At 39.4% G+C, this 19727-nt stretch overlaps 3 long non-coding RNA genes and 1 pseudogene across 3 annotated transcripts; 1 reads left to right on the forward strand and 3 right to left on the reverse strand.

Annotated features, from left to right (window-relative positions):
- The first annotated feature begins 750 nt into the window (after positions 1–750).
- On the forward strand, positions 751–3559 carry LOC117444622 (zona pellucida sperm-binding protein 3-like; annotated as a pseudogene).
- Positions 3560–6023: 2464 nt separating this feature from the next.
- LOC139433656 (uncharacterized) lies at positions 6024–7460 on the reverse strand. The gene is made up of 3 exons (XR_011643049.1): positions 7083–7460; positions 6703–6808; positions 6024–6085 (listed from the first exon to the last, which is right to left on the reverse strand). It is a non-coding gene; the product is annotated as an uncharacterized lncRNA (long non-coding RNA).
- A 7437-nt stretch (positions 7461–14897) lies between these two features.
- On the reverse strand, positions 14898–15518 carry LOC139433658 (uncharacterized). The gene is made up of 3 exons (XR_011643051.1): positions 15399–15518; positions 15169–15280; positions 14898–15081 (listed from the first exon to the last, which is right to left on the reverse strand). It is a non-coding gene; the product is annotated as an uncharacterized lncRNA (long non-coding RNA).
- Positions 15519–15705: 187 nt separating this feature from the next.
- On the reverse strand, positions 15706–16212 carry LOC117444621 (uncharacterized). Its single transcript, XR_011643050.1, has 3 exons — positions 16097–16212; positions 15944–16026; positions 15706–15864 (listed from the first exon to the last, which is right to left on the reverse strand). It is a non-coding gene; the product is annotated as an uncharacterized lncRNA (long non-coding RNA).
- Positions 16213–19727: the final 3515 nt, after the last annotated feature.

Genomic DNA, 19727 nt, shown 5'->3' on the forward strand with positions numbered 1-19727 from the left:
TTCGCCTGATATGTCGGTGGTTCGAGCTGGCAGCCCATATTCAGCCACCGCTGCCTAGTAAACCAGTTTGAATCCTGAACCAGCCAAACATTTCTGGCATGTCCTCCCCTCTGTCTCCCCTTTCAACTCTAACATCTCCAATAACGGCCCTCTGGACCGAGGCAACAGTACAGGGTGAACATCTGAAATGGATCATTAAGAATATAGTTTTGTACTTGAAGTAATTTGATTTTAAGTATTTCGAGGCATTTTCAATACTTTCTTTGTTTGAACTGCATGGATTGATTTGTATATGTCTTGTGTTTCAAACATATAGATCAAATTGTATTTATGTAGCTCAAAATCACAAGTTTGATTTGATTTAGTCTGTACAGATCAACAAAACATGAATGATAGTTTAAAAAAATAATAAAATGACACCATAGGCCACAATAATATTGTGATAGTGTATACAAAGGAAGGATCCAGGGGGATGTCAAAATGCTTCCTGCATGGTTTTCATGAACTGCAACACTAACATTTTATTTCAAATCCAAAGTAACAAGCAATGAAGCAAATATATGCACATTTTAAAAATGTGAAAACGCCCTTCACCTCTCTCTCAATCGGCCTCATGTTTTGAGTTCAGTGTGCAGCCAATTAAGCTGATGGGTGTCTGATTGGACGCAGGTGTGCTGCTCTGATGAGGATAATGATCGGCTAGAGTTTAAAAAGCTCCACCGCTCACACAGAACCATAGGCCTACTGTGAGTCAGTCAGGAAGACAGAGAGCAGCTGACCAGGTTCCTGTTATCAGTTTCACTTATGGAGGCCTTTCATGTTCAGGTTATCCTCCTTGTAGGACTCTGTGTTAGCTCCTCTTTTGCTTTCCTGCCCACACAAGATGCTTCGTTTCAGAGCCTTGCGAACACAGGCAGGTCAGAACTCGGGCAGCAGCAGCAGAAGTCTCCGGCTGAGGAACCGCAGCAGGTGAATACCGTCAGAGTGACCTGCCATCCAGATTCTTTGGAGATTGTTATCAAAGCCGATATGTTTGCGGTTGGAGCTCCTGTTGATGGTGACGAGCTACATCTTGGATTAGAGACCAACAACCAGTACTGCAGAGCTACAGCGTCTTCCGCTGATGAGTACAGTATCAGTGTTGGACTTGTGGAGTGCGGCACCAGACACTGGGTAACTTTAAATATATTTCATTTCAAATCTGATTCATTAAAGCTTCTAGTTTTAAACACGTCTACTCTCCACAGGTAACTGAGGACTCTCTGATCTACACAAACCTCCTCATATACTCTCCTGAGGCTTCTCCATATGGTGTTGTTCGAATGGACAAGGCTGTAATTCCAAGTGAGTGTCATTACGAAAGGTCTGTGTCTCTTTGTTTTTAAAGCTCACATTGTAAAAATCTTTGAATGATGTGTTTTTTTTTTTTTTAAATGCATGTTTTCTGTTTCTTAGGAAGTACAGTTTGTCCAGTTCTTCACTCATGCCTACCTGGATCCCCTTCATGTCGACCCAGGCTGCAGTGGAAATGTTGCAGTTTCACTTGAGAATCATGACAAGTGGGTTTTGATAATTTCTCATGTTTTGCGTTGTCATGTCTCTATTTGCACTTAGTACTTTTTTCTGTCCATGTGCAGGTGACTGGCAGCACAAAAGAGGCTCTAATGTGTTTCATATCGGTGAGCCCATCAGCATCGAGGCCTCGGTCAGAATTGGGCATCACTTTGGGCTCCGAGTGTTTGTGAGCAGCTGCGTGGCTACACTGAGCCCTGACATGCACTCCAGCCCCAGGCATGCCTTCATTGAAAATGGGTAAGGCTGCAAATTGCTAAATGGCAAAAAGTAAAGTCTTTTTCTGACCCTAGAGGGAGCTGTTTAATGTGTAAGGCTCTTCAAGTGGTGTACTTCAGATGCGAGCAATGCTGACTCGAGTGACAGGTTAATAAAAGATCAGTCCTTTAGTGTCGTCTTCAAGTTAGCTAAGGCTAGCTGTGGTTTTCTTTTAATCTTTGGTATTCTAGTTCCTTTCTGTGCCACTATTTATGCACAGGTCAGATTTGTGCAGTTCTGACTCAAAATAACTACTTCCAGAACTTGCCTATATGACTAGAAATGTAAATGGTGGAGTTGCATTGTGGGTAATGTAGACTCTGGTTATAGTAGTCAATGAGTGCTAATTTAGTGTTGCAGTTTTTGTTTGTCCTCATCATAGGTGCTTTGTTGACTCTCAGCTTCCAGGCTCAAGGTCTCAATTCTTAGCCAGGACACAGGATGACAAGCTCCACATGTCCATTGATGCCTTCAGATTTTATAATGAGGACAAAGGGGAGGTGAGGCTCTATTAAATTGCCTTAAACATGATTGTGTGTGCATGTTTCCCAACACCTGCTTTTCTCATAGCTCTACATCACATGTCACCTGAATGCTGTGCCAATAAATAAAGCAGATGCACCAAACAAGGCGTGCACTTTTGTGAATGGAAGGCAAGTGAGATCCAGTCTAATATTTCAAATTACACACAAAAACAAAGTATTGGTGCTGAATGTTTTTTAATTTATCAGATGGAGGTCCGCTGATGGTAATGACTACTTATGTGGGCAATGCCAAAGACCAATTGAAGTTGAGAACTCCCAGTAAGCCCAGCAGCCCGAGCAAGTTTAGGCCTCGAGTGTTTGTGAAGCCAGAAGAGCGTGAACCCCTCTGGAGGAGCGGACGGAAGACCAGTACAGGCATGTAGAAACTTGTATGATTTAATATTGGCTGCATATGTCGTCATAATGATTAATGTTGACTCATGTTTTGGCATAGGTTTTAGACATGATGATGGCTGGGTAACTGAATTAACATGCATTGTGCTGGTTTGTGTTAGTGTGGGAACATCAGGCCAGAGTGGGTCCCATGATGGTCTTGCCAGCCAAGCAGAAAAGCCAGCCCATTCCTACAGAGGAGCTTTCTTCCATTCTTGATCAAACTGGCAGATCTACAATGTATGGCAGACAGTGGAGGAGTGGAATAAACAGAGTTGTTAAGTCAATACCAGTATTCAATTATTCTTTGTTCATTTGAAGCCTTTAACAATCTTTAAATTGAGATTAAAATGGCCCATAATTCAATCTTAATGTTGAATTGTTTTTCTGTCAAAGATCAGAGGAAAGGACTGCTTTCATCATCGACCCAAAACCAGGTGGACGTTCTGACTTTGGCTTCTGCGCAGAATAAAAACGAAGACAAAAATGGAACCGACAAAAGGTTAAATGTGAAAAGTTTAACTCTTTTTTTAAAAGGCACTCTGGAATGCACATTTTACATTAACACATTTCTTCTGCGATTGCAGATGATGATGCTGAGGAAGTTCCTGAACTTCTAGAAAAAACCTCTCCTGAGGCCCACCTGCAGTCGAAGGCAGCGGTGCTGAACAGTACCCACACAGCGGCGCTCGATGAAGTCCTCCAAACTGCTGTGGTTAATGTGGCTGTGCCCCACTGTCCAACACCACTGCAACAGAAGCTGACCTTTCTGAAACAATGAACCCAAAGAGATAATAAATTATTCAAATTGTTATTTGTTTGCTTTTTTAATGTTGCAATACAAAAGGAAAACTGATGACCTGCTCACAGCTAAACACAATTAAATGCAAACAAAATAGTTTCCTTATTAGCCAAAGTATTCCATGTAACGGTGTTACGGCCCGCCCCCTACTCTGTGGTAGTGGCTTGTGGGGAGACCCACAACATAAAAGAAAACACACAACATCCAGTACTTAACAGCGGTCATTTATTTAAATGTACAGCCGTTACTCACACAGGCCAATTGGCAAACGAACAAGGTCTGGAGGACTGGCCAAAAGAAACAAAGGCCGGAGCCCGAGCCAGCCACACCACGGGCTGTAGGACCCAGAGCTTCCCTCCCCTAACAGAAATCTAACAAAACAATTCCGGAAACTAAATAAAGCCACGAAAATTAGACTACCAGGGGGGTATACTACAAAGCAGGATTTTTGCTTTCCCATTGGCCAATGAGCTAAGTCCCACCTCCCATTGTCCCTCCTCCCATTCTTTGGTGTGTGTTATCAGTTTGGAGTGAAAGGCCCCCCGGCGTAGTTCTTTGATGTACTGTATAAGTGTTCTCTTTGAGTTAAGGTATTTGACCCCTGCCCCTCAGAGCCCTTTGTTGTCTAATCTAATTAGCCTTTGATGTTTGCCCTTTGATGTGATGTGTTATAACAGGCAGGTGTGATTTCACATTGGTGAAAGCCTTTGATGTTAATCTCTGTATAAATGCCTATCCTCCCAGCCTCCCTCCTTTGCCCCACCCCTCCTGAGGCTATGGCCAGCAGAGGAGTGTATACCCAGATAGCAAAATATGATTGAATCAATGTTGAAATATCGTTAGGTAGAAATATTGAATCCATGTTGTTAATCTCTGTATAAATGCCTATCCTCCCAGCCTCCCTCCTTTGCCCCACCCCTCCTGAGGCTATGGCCAGCAGAGGAGTGTATACCCAGATAGCAAAATATGATTGAATCAATGTTGAAATATCGTTAGGTAGAAATATTGAATCCATGTTGAAACCCGGACATTGAAATTAAACAGAAAGCGCAAATTGTTTTAATGTTGAATAAACGTTGGACTTTCAACCATAACTGACATATAATCAATGTTGATTCAACCATCACCTAAATAGGAATCTACACGCACATTTTTGGTTGATTTGACATTGAATCAATGTTAGGAATCAACATTGATTCAACCATCTTCCAAATGGGAATCTACATGTAAATTGTAGTTGATTTTATATTGAATCAGTGTTAGGAATCAACATTGATTCAACCATCTTCCAAATGGGAATCTACATGTAAATTGTAGTTGATTTTATATTGAATCAGTGTTAGGAATCAACATTGATTCAACCATCTTCCAAATGGGAATATACATATACATTTTAGTTGATTTTATATTGAATCAGTGTTAGGAATCAATATTGATTCAACCATCATCCAAATGGGAATCTACATATACATTTTAGTTGATTTGACATTGAATCAGTGTTAGGAATCAACATTGATTCAACCATCATCCAAATGGGAATCTACATATACATTTTAGTTGATTTTATATTGAATCAGTGTTAGGAATCAACATTGATTCAACCATCTTCCAAATGGGAATCTACATGTAAATTGTAGTTGATTTTATATTGAATCAGTGTTAGGAATCAACATTGATTCAACCATCATCCAAATGGGAATCTACATATACATTTTAGTTGATTTTATATTGAATCAGTGTTAGGAATCAATATTGATTCAACCATCATCTAAATGTAAAACTTACTTTCAAATATTCAACTTTTCTAAGCATACTGTAACACATTAAGAAAGTGTATGTTTTTCACCAGTGAGTTTTCTGCATATAGGTCTACATCTTAACAGACCATTAACAAGTGCAACATCAATACTGTACTGAATGAAGTGGTCCAAACTTGTAAACACACACTCCACCATGTATTGTTGGCAGACGGTTGTATTAGCTTGTTCAAAATTACCTTGAATTACCATATTTCCCAAAATGTGTGAAATCAAACTAAAAATGACAGAAAACATGATTTTAATATTCAAATTTATTTTTTGAAAACAGGCAGCAATGCGTCCCTGAGCAAGACTCTTAACCCGTTATTGCTCCCCAAACGCTGTGAAATAAATGCAGAGGACACATCGCATGTGCAAATATACAGTGACACAAGATACCCCCATAAAAAAGAGGGTGTGTAAGAACCATTGGTGCAACTCCAAACAAGAACAGCCTGAAGCTTCAAGTCTTCCATTAAGACAGTAAGAACAACAGTCTATTGTCCATGAAAGAACAGTATTGTCTATGAGGCGGTAACCTTTGTACTGTATGCACAAGGAAAACACAGAGTGTGGTGGGGAACCCTAAGTTAGACTTGCGCTTGTTTAACTTGTGTTCATTTCACTTGTGTTCCTTGGGATGCCTCCCTCGCGCTCTGGAGCATAACAAAGCGACTTCTTCACAGTTTCACTGAAGCCATTGTGGGTCAGCTTGCGGTCGAACTGCCGAGCAGCAGCTGAAAGACAAGATTACAAAAATAAGCGTGAGGAAGAGAGAGTGTGTGTATCCCATACAACTTCTGTTATAATAAGAAAATCACTCTCACTCTGTACAGTAACACAAGCTACAGTCAGCAGCCAGTTTGCTAAAAGACTGGACTGGAAAGAGGAGCAAACGGCTAGCCTGGCTCTATCCAGGTAATAACATTTGCACCCGAGCACCTCTAAAGCTCACCAATTAGGTCGTCTTTTTTTGGTTTATTTCTTATAGCTTCACCATCAGCTGATTCCAACCTAAACTTTTTTGTTAGATTAAGTTCATGCTTTATTCTTCAACAGGGGATTACAGAGAGACATGAAACAAGGGCAGAAAAGAGACATAAAATGCATTATAGGAGTTGGATTCAAACTCAGTAGTCGGTATTATATGGCTCACAAAGAGCATAATTATGTTCTGAATCACCATCCGTCACACCTCATTCCCTAAACTTAAGCTAATAAGTAGTTTGCAGAAAATAACAAGATTTACAAAATGGCGACATATGTTCACATTGTCAATTTGAAGGAGCAGTGTGCAGGATTTAGTATGTCTAACAATGGTAGGTTCCAACCAATGGATAGCTTGTTCACTCACCCTCCTATCCCAAGTTGTAGGATAATGTATGTTGGCTGCAAAAAACTTGAGGGCCAATCATGTTTCCTCTGTCCATTCTGCGCTACTGTAGACGTGGCAGTGCAACCTAGAGGACAAACAGATCAGAATCAGTAACGGGTTTATTGCCAGGTAGGTTCACACGTACAAGGAATTTGACTAGGTGTCGTGGTGCATACATACAAATAAAAAAATTAAATAAAAAAAAAGTACACAGATAGCAAACTATATTAAGAACACTGTAATAAAAAATAGTAAGATAGCAATAAAATAAAGCAGTATTTTACATCGAAATAGAATGCAATAAATTATAGAATATAAAATATGTGCAGTAAGCAATATTTAAACATTGCATTATTTACCATCCTGTGATCTCCATTATGTAATGCATAGAGTCTGCATTGTGGCTGAGGTAAAGTGTCAGTGGGGGGGAGCGGGCCTTGTTGAGGTGGCGAGAGGTTCTGGTCCTGATGGAGAGAGGTTCTGGTCCTGATGGAGAGAGGTTCTGGTCCTGATGGAGAGGTTCTGGTCCTGATGGAGAGAGGTTTTGGTCCTGATGGAGAGAGGTTCTGGTCCTGATGGAGAGAGCTTGATAGACTGGTGACTGGATGTGCAGCTGTTGGTGTACAGGGAGAAGAGCAGAGGGGAAAGAACGCAGCCTTGAGGGGAACCGATGCTGATGGTCCGGGAGTCAGAGAGGTGTTTCCCCAGCCTCACGTGCTGCTTCCTGTCAGACAGGAAGTCTGTGATCCAGCTGCAGGTGGAGTCGGGCACGCGCAGCTGGGAGAACTTGTACTGTAGCAGAGCCGGGATGATGGTGTTGAAGGCGGAGCTGAAGACCACAAACAGGATCCTGGCGTAGGTTCCTGCTGTGTCCAGGTGCTGGAGGGGGAAGTGAAGTGATAACTATTAGTAAACCATAATGATGGATGTTATTATCAGCAGCTGCCAATAGATCCCCTACATCTTGTATGATGGACCTTTGAAGCAGGGTTACACAAAACACAAAAATAATAATTGTAAAACAGTTATTGAGAGCATCCAAAGGGCATTGATCCTATGCTAAACCTTCCAGAACACCAACTTTCTAATACCTTAGAAACGACAACTAGCCGTTGGCACGAATGTAATGCTTCAGCTTCCTACGACTTTAAAGCTGTGTGGACATAGCTCTATGAAGAGTCGTTCATATTTTTCTCATTATTTCATAAGTTTAGAAGGGGTAACAACAGTTACCTTTTGTTAATGTTACCTCAAGTCAAACTTGTGCGACTTGTTTCTGAAATCCCTTTCTCTTAAAATGAATACATAAAATAAAAAAACAGTGGTGCTTACCCTAAAACTAACTACTGGATAGGGTTAACCCTAACCCATATATATTTTTGTATTATTATTTTTTTTTTTTTAAATATATATAGCACCAAATTGCAAATAATCTATATCCACGGTCACTTTTCACATTGAACATGAGCTCTTTTATTAAATAAACTAAACTCTGAGTTGAGTTTAGTGTTTTTGACCCTAAGAAACACTGATGCATTAATCAATAACAATAATCCACAGCTCCTCTCTCTGCTCCAGAGGATTTAAAGAATATATCAGCAGTAAACCTAGGGGAAACACTGACATTCAATATTATGTTAGAGACAAGTTAGTTATTACTCACATATCAAAGTATTTTCATCTGCAAGATGGAAGAATAGCTGGGTGCTGCCTGGAGACACTGATGAGGAGTCACCGGCTGGCTTCAGCAGCTTTCCACACAAAGCCATCACATGTTCTGTTCCATAGTCTTCACTGTCCACTGTGCTCTGTCAAAAGAGTGAACATCACAGCTGTCATGGTAACCCTTTGTTACACAACATACAACCAACATGCGTCAAAAGTGACCCAAATGAGTTTAAATTGTAAATATCTTTGCATTAAATTACCTACAGGAATTCCTCAATTAACCTGTTTTTGATCAACACCAATTTTCATTTTAACTTTCTTACTTTTTTAAATAAAAATCATGTTTGTATCACTACACTTCTAAGGCACAACATGGGTAAACAATTATCTGTATTATTTCTTATGTTATTCCTAGTGTTTCTTTAAATACATTGTTTTTGATTACCACAAATCATTATTTTAATTCTCCAGTTCTAATTGATGAACTAAAATAGTTTATGCCAAGTGTGATGCAAATGCAAAAAAATACTTTAATGATAATTTTGTTAAAAATAATCATTTTAGCAGACCAAGCATGTATGATGTAGTAATACAACAACTATTTTAGTTCACACAGTGTGACATTAGCTAATCATGTTAGCTTGTAATATATAGAGCAGAGCTAACTAGCAAGTTAGCCAAACGTTAGTGGTTAGCAGTTTATGCTATGATAGCTGTTGGCTACTGAACATTAACAAACTGGATTCCGCAGTACAAAAGCTGTGAAACCTTACAATAAGATTGGCTGTGACACCCTGCTGCACGTTTATGTATAATCGTCCCGCGTTGGAGACGAGAGGGTGGCGGCAGCACTGCAATAAGCTGTAAGCTAACGTTAGCAGCCACCGATTGTCCCGCCGGTGGGACATCTTGCAAGAAACAGCATCTCAGGACTTCTTAAAATGTAACAACCTATTAATGATGCTTACTTAACGGGAAGAAACTCAGCTAACTGACGATATTAACCATTTTTAACTAAACGAAACACAAGTCTAACAGCTAACGGGGCTAACGCTACTTTAGCACATAACTGGCAAAAGCGATCTTTTTTACTTCATGCTATCTGCACAAACGTATCATATGAAAGCTGAGATTCCACAGATTCCCTTAAAATATATGTCTCATCACTCAAAACTCACTGAACTAGAAGAAGAAACGTAACCTTAAATACAGAATTAAACATTCACAAACTAAGGATTATCTAAATACATGTTTAACTCCATTAAAGTTGCAGGACTCACCAGATCTCAAGTCTTCTGTTCTCTGTTGACGTCCCGATGCCCATATTTAACGTGTAGATGTAAAACTATCCCGATATTAGTCCATAAACTCGTGAGCAGATATACAGACACCTGTAACTCCACAGGAGAGCCGCTCAAACTGACGTGGAAGTTTCAAATTGGATTGAAAGGCGCGGATAGTTCTCATTGGCAGGTTTTTTCGATGACGTTTATATCAACCAATCAGGAGTGTTGTGGACTCATTCCAATCCTGCTTGTCTTGTCTGCCATTGTATGGCTGGATTCCATTTCAAGTGGCGTAACTTTTTACATACATTTTACGGTTTTTTTCATTTTATTTTACAGTTAACTATTTTAATATAGCCTACTATGAAAGCTACTTTATTTACACAAAATCATTTTTGGGTATTTCTGCAATATATTACATTTTTTGTGAAGATGCATACATTTATTTAACATTTAAGAGATGTTTTATAATATATTTATATATATATATTATATATTTATAATGTTTTTTAATTATACATTTATATTTATAATGTTTTTTAATTATACATTTATTTTTATTCTACAACAGTACAGAATACAGTTATTTTGTTGTTGTTTTACATTTAGTTACATTAAATATAAGGTTTTACTGCAACAAAAAAAAGACAGTTGCCTTCATTTTACATGCAGTAAAATTATGTGTATTTTATGTGTTTTTACATAGAATTCAAAGTAATTTAACATTCAAGACAATTAAACAATGGAATTATCCTGTAAAAAAACGATAATTTCTCATCAAACCAATTTACAGAATAAAACCTTTATTTATTTTAAATAAAAGTAATTTACTTTTATGGTATTTACATGTAATATAGAAAAACAAGAAAGGTCTGTAAAATAATACAGTACAATACATTTTTTTTACGGTGTACCACTAGGTTAAAATAGGATATTATGGGACATTTGGACTGCTCCACTCCTTGTAGTCTCTGTCCAAAGGTAACTTTTATATGTTTTTGTCATTACGCACAAACTTAAGAAGATTTACACATAATAATAATTAAAAAATAAATCACAACACATTGTCCTCAACATATGGTGCTTAATTTAAAATGTGAGGCATGCACACGCGCACGCACACACACACGCTCACACACACACACACACTTTGATTCTGACACACACACCCCAAAAAAAACTCTCTTTCTGAGAGAATGGGAATGTTACTCTTTTACTGTCACTTTATGTCTGGATAAACTCCAGTCCAATGCAATTTTAAAGAGATAGTCATTTTTAAGTAATTAGTGGTTATTATTAAATTTGGCTCTTTTATTGCTACTTTTAACTTTTTAATGGATCCTATGTAAGTAAAGCCTGATAAAAGTGTCAAACTCCCGAAATCCACCAGAATACTGGAAATTACATCTACTCTGTTAAAAATGTCCTGGAAAAAGAATCTCTTGAGGTTGGCAGGTATGGCTGAAGAGCTGATTATCATCCCTAGCTCAATGAATGTTAGGGACCCAAAATAGTGAAACGTGCTCCTAATTATTTTTAGGTGGTCAATTTTGGCCTCAACACTTAGTGAATTTTTCGGATTTATGTGGGATATTTCTCCCACCCCCACACACAGACTACACCCCCCCCCCTACAGAGTACCCCCCTCCCTCCCCCATCGAGGAAAAAAGAAAAAGAAAAGGCAAACAGCATAGATTCAACATTGATTCAATGTTGGCATTTCAATCATTAAATTCGACCACAATACAACGTTGATTCAATGACATCTTTTCAACATTTAAGGTTGATCCACCATCAATCTTCAACCTTAACCAAAAATCAACATTTTTGACCATAATTCAACGTTGATTTAACATATTTTGCTATCTGGGTAGAGATGCGCTCAAACTAAATAATAGGCCAGTCATTTCCACTCACCAAGTCACCTTTCAAAAAAGAAAAATGTCTCATCTCGCGCCCTCTTTTGGTCATGTGAGCGATCGTGGGGGTTGGAGGAGGGGCTCTGTGAGGAAGTGGCAGATTTTCCCCCAGTTGTGTACTTTCAAATTCTAGCTCACTCGAGATGGTTTATCCAAAATGACCTACCGCTACCTTTAAGAACAATTCACACTGCCCAAGTAGATGTTTAGGAGTCTCTTGGAAGTATACGAATGCAGTATATGTTTTACAAAGGGGGTATTCATGTTATTTTTAGAAGATCTTATTTAGGTTTTTAATAGTGATACCTGAGGATATTCTCTTTTTTAATTGTAGGGACTGTGAACTAATGTGTAATTACTTTTTACTAACTATAAGAAAAGTCTCTCTGAAGAGGGGGAAATAATAAAACAATTTTAAAAACATGATCTTTGTCTTTTTTATAATTACTTTACACCACTATAAGGAAACCCAATATTAAGTTGTGTGAGGTTGTACTAGGGATAATATTAGAATGTTGCTGTACCCATAAAAGAGAAGTATCTTTAAAAAATGTGTTTCTGCTCCATTTCACTCCATGAAGCCTCCAGCTTGTACAAGGGCTCCGCCTCCACTCAACATAACATGTTCCGCCCTCCTCACCAGAACATTTAAAAGTAAGGGGATGGAAATCGATGAAAATAAATACGCTCAAACTAAATAGCAGGCCAGTCATTGCCACTCACCAAGTCACCTTTCAAAAAAAGAAAAATGGTCAAGAGACGCCTATATATGGGTTTAATCAGCGAGACAACTGTGACAACTTACAGTCATCTGTCCGGAGCGCCAATCAAGAAACGAATGCAATATCTGTGCCGGATTCAGACGCCTCCAGCCGAACTTCATGAAGAATGGACTCTGAAAAATGGCGATGTTTGGGGTTATGTATTCAACTATATGGGGAATGAACTGCATTTATACAATCTGAAGAATGGAGAAACGTATGGACCTCGTAGTGATCCATAGCGACACTGACCTCAACAGATTGGGCTGTGTTAACTCTGGTGTCTTCCAGAGATCTCCACGCAACCACTGTATCGGAAGAAGTAGTGCATCAATAAACCATAGTGGAACCATCGGTGTACAAGATATTTGCAAAGAAAAGCAAAGAAACACAGACAGCATGCGAGATCAAAGAAGAGATTTCACCGCCGCCCCTCAATGTGGAGGAAGAAGGAGTTATTTCCCCGCTGCCAGAAGTGAGAAGAGTCCTGACAAGCACCGTCTGGGAAACTAAAAGCGGACCATCGGGGCGATGGTATTACCGCGCAAGCCATTTGGAGATGCTGGGGAAGGACCCCTCTGATGATTTTGTTTTGGAGTATTTCAACTCTACATGCGGGGTTTTTCAGACATCCTTGCGAGTGCCTCTGACTGCTTGGCTGAAAATGATTGATGGAAAAGCTACAAAGCTTAAAGAACTTTTTAAACAGAGTCAGACATCGATGGACATTATACGGGTGAAAAAGACTCTCACCTTTACAGAGGAATCCGCCTCCCACTCAACATAACAAGTCACACCCTCCTCACCAGATCATTTAAAACTATGGACCCCTCAAAGAAAAACATTGTGCTTTCTATGTAAAAAGAGAGTCGGGGTTGTCTTACGAAAATGTGTTATCTCTGTATCAAGACGATGTGTTTCAAAAATGAATTTTGTGAAAAATACCAACGGTGTGAGAGACGTCATAAAGACACTCATTCTAACCACAGTGTTTGATCTCTACAAATGTTTAAAGATTGTTACAAAATGTAAAAAAAAAAAAAAATGTATTCAGATGACTCTGTTTTTATTAGGAAAACAAACATATAATACAAATGGGTTAGGGGGTAAATGTAACCATCTTGGACTTAATAGTCTAACAAAATAATTTTATCTGAATACATTTTCTTTTCAAACGCACTTTATGAAATTATTTATTTATTATTTCAGTGGAACAATCCAATTTTTGCTAACATCAACGCTTTCTTCTCTTTTTTCTTGTGGTACTAAGATACTTTTAGACACACTTTGGCGTGTGCAACACTTGTTCAGTTAAACAAGGTTTTTTCTTTTTTCTGATAACCTTATATATTTTTAGTTATTTTTTCTGCTAAAATCACAAACATGGAGAAGCGCACTGACAGCGCAGCGTCATACTTCCTGAATGAAAAGTGAACTTTAATACTAGTCAAATATGAAGTTAAACTTTAAACATCCATGACTTAAACACTTTATCCAGGATAAAAGCCACATAGCTGCACCGACAAGGTGAATACAGCTGGCAAAAGAAAAAGTGTTTGAATGCGTACATTAACAGGTTTATGATATCACTGCCCCGTCTAAAACACGATCTGACTTTAATTACATTTGTCTCGAGTGTTTCGTCAACTTAATGTGTTGCTTAAAATAATACTTCTGCATACAGTATGTGACACTGTGTTGCACAGCCAGATACGGCTCAAGAAGCTGACTCAGATAAGGAGATATATGATACATTATGTGATAAGAATGATAATGGGACACATCGACGTCTGCACTCAGTGTACTTATGTTGTGGCAGATATTTAAGTAAGCTTTAACACTAATGTTATAGTCAGATTGCTCTGAAGATGGGAGGTGATATTCTATTAATGTTCACAGTCAGTGATTTTTGCCGGCCGTCTTTCCTGCAATGGCAGTTTTTCTGTATTTCCTTTCTCCTGTAATATGACTTGATCGCGTTAAACTCCGCACACTGAGCTCTGATTGGTCAGCAGGCGGTGCTTTCACTGAGATGAGCTCTTAGCCTGCAACCTAACCTGGTCCCAACCAGGTTAGCCGGCAAGCATAAGTTACCATGGAGATCTAGACTGCTAAAAAGAGAACCGGAAAGCCGGAGTTTTGTTAGATTTCTGTTAGGGGAGGGAAGCTCTGGTTCCTACGGTCCGTGGGGTGGCTGGCTCGGGCTCCGGCCTTTGTTTCTTTTGGCCAGTCCTCCAGACCTTGTTCGTTTGCCGGTTGGCCTGTGTGAGTAACGGCTGTACATTTAAATAAATGACCGCTGTTAAGTACTGGACGTTGTGTGTTTTCTTTTATGTTGCGGGTCTCCCCACAAGCCACTACCACGGAGTAGGGGGTGGGCCGTAACATGGCATACTTTGGCTAATAAGGAAACCATTTGGTTTGCATTTAAGTGTGTTGATCTGTGAGCAGGTCATCAGTTTTCCTTTTGTATTACAACATTAAAAAAGCAAACAATAACAATTTGAATAATTTATTATCTCTTTGGGTCCATTGTTTCACAAAGATCAGCTTCTGTTGCAGTGGTGTTGGACAGTGGGGGCACAGCCACATTAACCACAGCAGTTTGGAGGACTTCATCGAGCGCCGCTGTGTGGGTACTGTTCAGCACCGCTGCCTTCGACTGCAGGTGGGCCTCAGGAGAGGTTTTTTCTAGGAGTTCAGGAACTTCCACAGCATCATCATCTGTAATCGCAGAAGAAATGTGTTAATGTAAAATGTGCATTCCAAATTGCCATTTAAAAAAAAGAGTTAAGACTTTTCACATTTAACCTTTTGTCGGTTCCATTTTTGTCTTCGTTTTTATTCTGCGCAGAAGCCAAAGTCAGAACATCCACCTGGTTTTGGGTCGATGATGAATCAGGAAGCAGTCCTTTCCTCTGATCTTTGACAGAAAAACAATTCAACATTAAGATTTAATTATGGGCCATTTTAATCTCAATTTAGAGATTGTTAAAGGCTTCAAATTAACAAAGAATAATTGAATACTGGTATTGACTTACCAACTCTGTTTTTTCCACTCTTCCACTGCCTGCCATACATTGTAGATCTGCTGGTTTGATCAAGAATGGAAGAAAGCTCCTCTGTAGGAATGGGCCGGCTTTTCTGCTTGGCTGGCAAGACCATCACGGGACCCACTCTGGCCTGATGTTCCCACACTAACACAAACCAGCACAATGCATGTTAATTCAGTTACCCAGCCATCATCGTGTCTAAAACCTATGCCAAAACATGCGTTAACATTGATCATTATGACGACATCTGCAGCCAATATTAAATCATACAAATTTCTACATGCCTGCACTGGTCTTCAGTCCGCTCCTCCAGAGGGGTTCACGCTCTTCTGGCTTCACAAACCCTCGAGGCCTAAACTTGCTCGGGCTGCTGGGCTTACTGGGAGTTTGCTCAACTTCAATTGGTCTTTGGCATTGCCCACATAAGTAGTCATTACCATCAGCGGACCTCCATCTGATAAATTAAAAAACATTCAGCACCAATACTTTGTTTTTTGTGTGTAATTTGACATATTAGACTGGATCTCACTTGCCTTCCATTCACAAAAGTGCACGCCTTGTTTGGTGCATCTGCTTTATTTATTGGCACAGCATTCAGGAGACATGTGATGTAGAGCTATGAGAAAAGCAGGTGTTGGGAAACATGCACACACAATCATGTTTAAGGCAATTTAATAGAGCCTCACCTCCCCTCTGTCCTCATTATAAAATCTGAAGGCATCAATGGACATGTGGAGCTTGTCATCCTGTGTCCTGGCTAAGAATTGAGACCTTGAGCCTGGAAGCTGAGAGTCAACAAAGCACCTATGATGAGGACAAACAAAAAGAGCAACACTAAATTAGCACTCATTGACTACTATAACCAGAGTCTACATTACCCACAATGCAACTCCACCACGAACATTTCTAGTCATATAGGCAAGTTCTGGAAGTAGTTCTTTAGAGTCAGAACTGCACAAATCTGACCTGTGCATAAATAGTGCCACAGAAAGGAACTAGAATACCAAAGATTAAAAGCAAACCGCAGCTAGCCTTAGCTAATGGCAAACTTGAAGACGACACTAAAGGACTGATCTTTTATTAACCTGTCACTCGAGTCAGCATTGCTCGAGTCTGAATTAAACCACTTGAAGAGCCTTACACATTAAACAGCTCCCTCTAGGGTCAGAAAAAGACTTTACTTTTTGCCATTTAGCAATTTGCAGCCTTACCCATTTTCAATGAAGGCATGCCTGGGGCTGGAGTGCATGTCAGGGCTCAGTGTAGCCACGCAGCTGCTCACAAACACTCGGAGCCCAATGTGATGCCCTATTCTGACCGAGGCCTCGATGCTGATGGGCTCACCGAAAAATACAGGAAATACTTCACAGCAGTTTGGTTTCCCGTCAGTCTGAATGTTGTCACATGCTAACCACATCTGTAAACAATAACGTAATCAAATAAACTGTACCTTATCCAACAATAATAATATCTCAACGTTTATAGTTGTAGTGTTGAAATCAGTAGGTTTCGATGTGCAACATCATATCATATTGGTGCTAAATTCACCTCTATAGTAAATGGTATATTAGCCTCATGCTAACCGGAGATGAAGGATTTTCAGAATAAAAGCTTAACAAGTTATTGTGCACAAGAACTTCAGTGTAAAACAGCAATTAAACTGACTGTGTGTTTAAGTTGCACTATGCTCTCAAAACATTGATTTTAATTTCTAACAGTCCCTCCTTACACACCTAAAAGGTGTGTATAATACTGAAATCAATGAGTTCTTCATCTGAACTTTGCATAGTACATAACTCATATCAAAAACATACAATAAAATGGAATGGCTTTAATATCAACCTTAGAAAAATACAAAAATACTTTGACTGTTCAAACATGAAAGTTTTCCCTTGTGCATAACTTCTAGTGTTAATATTCAATATGGTTCTTCAAAATAGCAGCATTCTTCAAAATAGCAGCAATAGCTTGGTATCAGAACATTTCTTCCTCCCTCCTTTCACAGAAACCGTTCTCATACCACGCTCAGTTTTAAGGCACTTGTTTTTACAAAGTGAAAAGAAACGACCCATTTTAGAATATCAATGATCCATACAACATGTGATCCATCATCTTAGAACAGTATGGCTAATAAAGAATAAAATAAAATATCTTGTACCAGTTTCATGTAATAATAAAAAATAAAAATACACCATCTTGAAATAGTATAGGATAATAATGAAAAATAAACAATACACTATCTTGAAATAGTATAGGATAATAATGAAAAATAAACAATACACTATCTTGGAATAGTATAGGTAAATTGAAATGGATTCACTCCATTTTAGCATTTTATTTTGCTCAATTATTCACATGATTTCATCATTTAAAGAATCACATCGGCTGGACATTCATTGAATAATCTCATCTCTGAACATCCATATCATTTAAACTCACTCATCATTTTCCTCAACCTCTGTATATGGGTCTTCTTGTTCTGCTAGCATTTGTAACCGTCTCCTCATGAGAAATGTACCCTCCCTACTTTCATACCATTTAAGGTATGAAAGTAATATGTTCTCTAGAAGAGGCCGTTGTGATCAATCGGTACATTAGGACATGGAAATGCAACATCTAGGCCTCTCCTGGGCCCCCTATGCTATCCTTGTGCACTGTGGAGCCTAAACTCCCCCTGGGACTGGTCTCTTAGCCCTACTGGCTTTGGGGGTTTCGCCATGTTGATTAACTGCATAAAAAACATCACTGGCTGTGCTTGTGCACAGGTCCCAGTCCAATCCTGTGGCAAGACTGAGTACAAGGTTTTAGTTCCATGATACCGCCAAACATCTACTCTGGGGTACGGCATTCTAGACAGTCATTTCTGGGAGAAGAATTTGGTCAGTTACAACAGTTGTAGAGTTTCATCACTTGAAAGTTCCCACTTCAGTAGCTTTGGGTGGTCTGTTCTAATGATGCGATAAAATCCCTGAAATGGTGTGAAAACCAGTGGAATATCACCAACGCATTTTACTAATTTATCTTCAATTCTGGTCTACTTGAAGAACCATGCTAACCCCTTTAACAGTGTGTGGAACCTTGGGTGCCCGAGCATGTGATAATTACTCCCTCCTTTAACAAGGACTTTAAAAACAGAAGTGGTTTCATTAATGGTTTGTAGTTCAATTCAGGAATGTTCACTCATGGCAGATATGTTTCTCCTTTTAAATAACGTCTCTAAATGTCAGGTCATCACTGATTAAATGGATGAGCATTAGGAGGTGGTGGCACTTGTCTTTTAAAACTCATACTCTGGTGCCGTGCGCTCCCTCTGAAGGGGCAAGTAAGATTTAAAACATCTGCAGGGTGGGTTGAGCAACCCCTTCTCCCTGAACGATATTTGTTGTTGAAAATATGCACCATTAAAATGAGTGATCCAAGGCCCCGCATGTATTACTCCCAATTATACTAGTTTTTCAAAATAAAAATGTTCAATTGCTCTTTGCCTAGTGTCTTTTTTTTTTAAAAACTCTACATCTTGGACGACAAACAAATGTTGTTTCCACCTTAACAGTTCTCCTGAGGTAATATCCATGCTACAATGGAGACATCAATACTCTAGATTGGAATACCTTCTTTGGCTTGGTTCTAGCTCGACCTTTAACATTTTCCATTCAAATAAAGATTTGTCTGCTTTCTATATTGTAACAAATTAAATCTTCCCCAAATTCTCACATGAATAAGAATCTCTATAAGAATAATTTGTTTATATGATGAAAAGATTGAATAATATGTTCCACCCTCAGTGTGTTTTTAGGATTATTTTCTAATAAGTGTGTTTATGTGTAAACTCACTCACTCCTGTGTTCCTTCTCTCCCCCTCTGGTCGTCAAGCCACGACCCCCTCAGGTTCTGCTGGCCCGTGCCAACTCCTCCGTCCTGTCTCCTCAGTCCATCCGCTCTTGAATCCTCCCGCTGTAACTCTTTCCAGTGGGCCAACTGCTTTGCATTTCATCTCCTCCTTTTCAGTCTCTACGCTGTTGCATGGAGGGCGTATTCCGCTCTCATGTCCCACACTCTGCTCTTGTGCCAAATTTCGTGGCTCAGTTTGCAACTTCGTGTCCTGATTTAGGAACCGATGAGTTTGCCTCTTTGTCAGCATGCTGGTTTGGTTCTGGATGCCTCAGGCGGAGTTGGTTCAGCTCGGGTTCTCTGTCTGTTCGATGGAGGAGGGGGAGGAGGAGTCTCCTGTGGTGAGGTCATTCGTCTGAAGATGGGGTCGTAGCAGTCTGACAGGCAGAGAGAGAGAGAGAGATCTCGGGACGCATTACCTATAAC

The sequence above is a fragment of the Pseudochaenichthys georgianus genome, unplaced genomic scaffold (assembly GCF_902827115.2).
Source record: "Pseudochaenichthys georgianus unplaced genomic scaffold, fPseGeo1.2 scaffold_857_arrow_ctg1, whole genome shotgun sequence".
NCBI classification, from domain to species: Eukaryota; Metazoa; Chordata; class Actinopteri; order Perciformes; family Channichthyidae; genus Pseudochaenichthys; species Pseudochaenichthys georgianus.